The sequence below is a fragment of the Triticum urartu genome, chromosome 4A (assembly GCF_056163025.1).
Source record: "Triticum urartu cultivar PI428250 chromosome 4A, HENAU_Tu73, whole genome shotgun sequence".
NCBI lineage: Eukaryota > Viridiplantae > Streptophyta > Magnoliopsida > Poales > Poaceae > Triticum > Triticum urartu.
In genome coordinates, this window is record NC_141876.1 from 450,201,601 (window position 1) to 450,208,530 (window position 6,930).

Here is a 6,930-nt window from a genome sequence, read left to right on the forward strand (position 1 = left end):
AGGGAGTAGGTTGAGAACTTGAGCGTGAGCGTGTGTGTTGCGTCGTGTGCTGTGTGCCGCATGGGTGCGTGAGTGTTGCGTGCGTCCATGTGTATGTGTGAGTGTTGCATGTTGCATGCATGCATGGGGCTTACTCCCTCCCATTGACATGTTCATATTTCAAGCTTCCTCTGTTCCCTCCATATGGTGATACTCCCTCTATTCCCAAATACGTAGTACGGAGTAAAAGCCTCCCTCTGTTCCCAAATACGGAGTATTTGTCTTTCTACAGATTTCAACAAGTGACTAGGTACGAAGCAAAATGGGTGAAGTGAGCGTAGAGGCATAGGGATACTGTAGAAAGGAAGTCCTCGCGATCCATTATTCTCGGCCAGAGAGAACTATTCAACTAGTCTTCGCAGTGAAGTGACAATACACGCTGCAGCAGATGGGACACGTAATTAATAAGCTGAACCAGCGTGTTGGTGTTACTAAATCAGCCTTACCTGGTACTGCCATATCTTCTTCTTCCTCCTCTCTTCTTCTTCCTCCTCTCTTCCCCATCGTCGGCCGCACACCATTTACCCCCTCTCACTGCTCGCCCGCCCACGCCATCTTCCTTGGTAGCTCGCGCGTACCATATCCCCCCGCTCACTGCTCGGCCACACGAGGAGAAGCTTCTTCGCTCGCCCACCCGAATCCACTTCCCCGCTGGCTCGCAAGCACCGAAAACCCCAATGGCAGAACCGACTGACACGCAGAGCCGCGATTGGAATTCCCTCCCCGATGTTCTCTTGGAGCAGATATGTAGTCATATGGACCTACTCAGCACCGTCCGTCTGGCCACACGCTCGGTGTCTTTGTACTGTCTACTCGTCTGCAACCGGTCGGCTATTTTCAAGACACCCTGCTTGCTGATGCCCGATCCTCGCAAGTGGCCCAGACACTGACTTGACGATCCTACTGAGGTTTTCGTGGTGCCCCTTGACATGCTACCACTACCCGTCCACCTGTCCTTCATGCGCGGCCACTACTGGGCGGGCATGAAGGCTAACTGGATCGTCCTCATCCACCACACCGGTAGTCCATGGCATCTCGTGGATATCTACACCCAGCAAGAGATCACCCTTCCATCGTTGGATACCGCCGCCATCGAGCCTCGCGGCCTGCTGGACACTCCTGCCTACTACGCACGACACGCGTCAAGCTTTTGGCTCGACCTCTGTTTGCAGAAAGTTGTAATCTGCGAAGTGCCCACACCATCAGAAGACTACATGGATTACAAGCTCATTGCCTTGTTCAACATGGGATTAGTCTATCTGGAATCCGGTCGCCATACATGGTTATGGCTCATCATCAATCCTATTGAGGCAACATTTCTGTCTGATGCTATAGTGCATGATGGCATCGTTTACGCGGTCGACGCACAGATTGGCTGCCTATACTGGTGGAATCTATCGTCGTGTAATTTTTATATCTCATCTCATCTTTACCTTATGAATACGACTGCCTGTTCATTTGTTACAAATTTAGAATGCATAGCATGTCTATAACCACATCATTGCTATATGTTCCTCTCATTTCCTAGATTTTTATGACCACACATGTTATTGTTAGAGTTGATATGAGAACAATTGGCATCTAATGATTGTTAGAATACATATTATGAGCATAACATCATGATTGCTATATGTTACTCTCGTTTACAAGATTTTTATAACAACGCATGTTATTGCTTAGATTTGATATGAGAACAATAGTAGTAAGTGCTATGGTAGAATATGAGTAGGCGCTGTCATAGCTGTTTTCCTCTCATTGTTACATGATGTTTGAACCATGACATATTTCTAGAATATGAAAGCCATTGGCTTATTTTTTTAACTTGGGGTATGATTATGACCACGGCATTGCAATTCTCTGTCTATGATATGTGTCACTATTATAATAATCTTAATTCCACACATACTCTGAACATGATTGTTTATTTTTGTCCTTTTGGTCTCCAATTTGAATTGTTGCAGCAGACGCAAATGCACTGGCCTTCATGATTCCAGGACCTGGAATCATACCAGCCGATGGGTGGTGGTTTATCGCTCATTCAGCTAACGGCGGTCATTTGATGCTCATTCGCACGTACCAAATTGACCAAACCATTACATCAAACCACATGCAGTACAATGCGCGGGGCGTTCGTGACATTGATGGCTATGGCTGCTTCGTCTTCGAGAAAGATCCTAGCTCCATTGGGCCAGGTGTATTCAACTAGAGGCGGGTTTACAGCCTCGGCAACCACTCCTTGTTCCTCGGGCTCAATTATCCGATCATCCAACCAATCATCGATCATATCACCAGCGATGATTATTGTGCTATGCAACTTCCATTCGCGAGGGGGGCTATGTTTACACATCATACCATGGGTTTCATGAATCACCATATCCAGAGAGTCGTCGACACAGCTTGTTGCCAGATAATATTCAGTGTGTGAAAGGCATCAAGCTTCCATGCGATGGATGGCTTTTGCAAACCCGACATGCGGCGATGTGGTTCATGCCAACAGCAAATATGCACAACTTGATTCATGTTGATATCTAGACTGAGCCATGTATTCTACTGCTGTAGCACGACCCTCTTTTGTTGGATATTATGTAATGTTGTTAGTTTGAAGCACTCCTCTGGTTTGAAGGATAGATACCTTCCTGAGATCAAGTGCATCCTAACTCACCTGCGTAGGATGTACTGATAATGATGATGGAGATGTTGTGCAGAAGCCATATATATATATATATATATATATATATTAGTTAGGCTTCAAGTGCGTACTTGTTAGTTAAACCTATGTATAAATTGTGACACTAAATACGACTAGTAAGCACTCCAGTACAGTAGCAGTACTAGTATACGTCGGTCAAATTATTCATCATGTCCACACATTGAATTGACGTGACAACATGCTGCGCGTGAGGTGACACAAGAATCCCGGCGGCGTGTTCGGGTATTCTGGACTTCAGATTTGGAGTACCACTTACCTGTCGAAATCTTTCATCATTCACTTAAAATAGTCGATTGATCATACATTGAGTACCATATAACTGGAATTACCGATGCAAGTCGAAGAAGGATTGGCCGGTGCTGCCGGCTGGCGTCAAGTTTGATCCCACGGATCAGGAGCTGATCGAGAACCTTGAGGACAAAGTGAGTGCTGACAGCGCGAGATTTCAGTCTCTCATCGATTTGTTCATACCAACCATCGACAGCGAGCACGGCATATGCTACACCCAACCTGAGAAACTTCTAGGTAAGACACCGATCGGCCATCTACTTGCACAAACATATTCCTTTGTTTATAGCTCTATTTTTCTTTTTAGACGCAGACCTGGTGAAGCAATTACAATTTGACAGTTAATAAAAAATTAAACAAGTGACAGCAACATGCCAAAGATGTTATGAAAATGCCAACTAGGTACACTAAAACTTGTATTCCACAATACTGCAGGTACCACACTGAGTGGCCTAAGGAAGCATTTCTTCCAGCACAATTTCAGGGCATTCAAAAGGGGCACGTGGACGCGTCACAAGATACAGTCGGAGTGCGGCATGCACGCGATGTGGCACAAGACCGGCAATACCTTGCCGGTGATTGTCAACGGCCGGCAGACGGGCAGCAAAAAAGGTTCTGGTGCTGCACACCAACAAGAACTTCGACCAGCAGAGGACCAACTGGGTGATGCACCAGTACCACCTCGGGGACCTGGAGCAAGAGAAGGAGTGGGAGCTGGTCCTCTGCAAGATTTTCTACCAGACGAATACTAGGGCCAGGAGTAAAAAGATTGTAAGTTAGTTTGGTATTGGTAGTTGTACTACCTTGTCGTCCGCAGCATTGTTGTTAACGATCTTTTGGTATGAACTTGCCTTTGCTTCCAACCATCATGCCGAGGGTCGACGTGGATATAAAGCTGAATCATTTGTTTCGAAACGAATTTTCAGGCACCTGATTTTTATTTGATGGGTAGCATAAGCACCCGCCGTTCGAATTCCCAGTTCTCCATTTTTTTCGAAACAAGTGCATGCACTTATTATCATGATAAAAAAACAATATTCGTGCTGCATCCCAGTTATCAGTCTGTACTTGCAGAATTCTCTCATTTATTGAGCACGTATATTGTTTTTTAGGGTCGAGCAAGTTTCAACTGGGCTGTAGACTGCCCAGGGTTGGTTTTGTTTTTAACAGGCCCAGCCCATGACGACAATGGGGCACAAAGATCCAGCAGGTATCTACTGGCCTCTGGCCCGCCAGCGTTAGTTATATTTTGTCTTACAACATCCGCAGGCAGTTTTTTTTACTGAATCAAACACACAGCCCAATTCTATTATCCTCTTGAAACGCATGTCCTACATCCGTTTTCTAATCTCTACCTATAGTTTTACTAGTTCATATACACGTATCATTATATTGAAAACACATAAAATTCCCTTTTCATATTTACATCCTTATTTTTGTTGTTTTTTCCCACCCAGTGCTGATTTTTTTACCACTGTTTTCCCTAAAACCAACTCAATTGTCCCACGTCTTATTTGCTTACAAAAACAAAACGATTTTTTTGGCAAATTAATAAGTTCTTAAAAATGTTTATCATTTCGGGATTACAACAGTTCGGACTCCACCGAAATATGCAAAATAAGGTTGAACTTTTTGACCGTGGTCCTGGGCAGAAAATGGGCTGTAATAAATTACTTAAGAATTAGCAAATGGGCTGCAAATTATAAAAAATAGCAAATGGGCTTTATGTTGTCTGCCACAGATTTGGAGGCTGACTTGTGGGCCTACTAAGTTCATGCGTACACAAGGTTTCTCAAAAAAGAAATTTAGTCAACAATCGACTCTACCAGCGTCAGACCGTTAGATGTCAATCTAACGGCAATCGTGCTTCTTCAGTCTCTGATCTTCCTGCCCCAGCCGCCCAAACCAGCACCGTCGGAACCGCCTGCTCCTGCCTCCTGTAGCCGGCAGTGCTGCCGGGCAGGCCTCACGGCCCCATCACACTCGCATCCCTGGCCTGTCTATCCCTCTACTCACCCACACCTCCTGTTATTTTCCGGCGACGACAGCCGAACCAGTCAACCCTCGTACTCTCCACCGCATGGGCAGCCACTGTCGTGTCTTCCCCGGCTCCATGTCGTTCCCTTCGTAGGCCTCGCCATCGTCCACTGCCCTGGTGCTCTCGGTGCGGCGTGGTCAACGATGTCCATCCAACGGCCGTAGTGCTTCTTCAACCTCTGGTCTTCTTGCCCCAGCCGCCCAAAGCAGCGCCGGTCGTGCCGCATGCTCCTACCTCCCGTGGCCGGCTGTGCTGCCGCGGAGGCCTCACCGTCCCCATAATACTCCAACCGCTGGCCAGGCCATCCCTCCACTCACCCACTCCCCCTGTTATTCTGCGGCAACGGCAGCCTCACACCGCAGCTAAACCAGTGAACCCTCGTACTCCTCTCCGCGTGGGCATCCACTACCGCGTCTTCCCCGGCTCCGCGTCGTCCTCTTCCTAGGCCTCGCCGTCGTCCACCGCCGTGGTGCTCTCGGCGCGGCGTGGTCAATGTGGTCAACGACCGACTTCCATCGGAAGAGTACTGTACATGGAGAGGCTGACAGCTGGGTCCACGGCAGCCGCAAGGAAGTGCCTCCTTATTACACGCAAAATAATTATTCCTCCACCTGATAGCAGGGACCCACCGGACGGGCCACCAGTATTTCACGAAAAAAACGTTTCCCCCTGACTGCTGGGACCCACCGGACGGGCCACCGTATTTCGTGAAAAAAAAACGTTTGCCCCTGACTGCTGGGACCCACCGGATGGACCATCGTATTTCGTGAAAAAAACGTTCCCCCCGCTGTCAGCTCGGACCCACCGGAAGTGCCTCCTTATTATGCATAGAAAAATGAATACTCCCCCAGCTAGCTGGGACCCACCATGGTGGGAGGCTGACTTGTGGGCCTACTAAGTTGACGGGGACGGAGGGCTTTGTCAACTTAGTCAATATGAACGATTCTAGCTCCAGCGACCGTACGATGTCCATCGAACGGCCGTTGTGCTTCTTCAAACAAGCGCCGGCGGGACTGCCTGCTCCCTCCTCCCCGCGGCCAGCTGTGCTGCCACGCAGGCCTCATCGCCCCACCGTACTCCCATCGCTGGCCTAGCCATCCCTCTACTCACCCACACCTGCTGTTATTCTCCGGCGACGGCAGACGAACCAGTAAACCCTCGTACAGTCGTACTCCCCTCTGCGTGGGAAACAAGTGCCGAGTCTTCCCTGCCTCCGTGTCGTTCCCTTCCTAGGCCTCGCCGTCGTCCACCGCCCTGGTGCTCTCGGTGCGGCTTGGTCAACGTGGTCAACGACCGACATGCATCTGAGGTGGACTGTACGTGGAGAGGCCAACAGCTGGGTCCACGGCCGCACGCAAGGAAATGCCTCCTTATTACGCACAAAATAATGATTCCTCCACCTGACATCAGGGACCCACCGAAAGGGCCTCTGTATTTCGCAAAAAAAAACGTTACCACCGCTGACAACTCGGACCCACTAGCTATATCTTCGCACGCAAGGAAGTGCCTCCTTATTACGCACAAAAAAATGAATACTCCCCCTGTTAGCTGGGACCCAGTATAGTTGCAGGCTGACTTGTGGGCCTACTAAGTTGACGGGGACGGAGGGCTTTGTCAACTTAGTCAATATGCACGATTATAGCTCCAGTGACCGTACGATGTCCATCCAACGGCCGTAGTGCTTCTTCAACCTCTGGTCTTCTTGCTCCAGCCGCCCAAACCAGCGCCGGTCGTGCCTCGTGCTCCTGCCTCCCGTGGCCGGCTGCGATGCGGCAGAGGCCTCACCGCCCCCTACTACTCCCACCGCTGGCCAGGCCATCCCTCTACTCACCCACACCACCTGTTATTCTGCGGC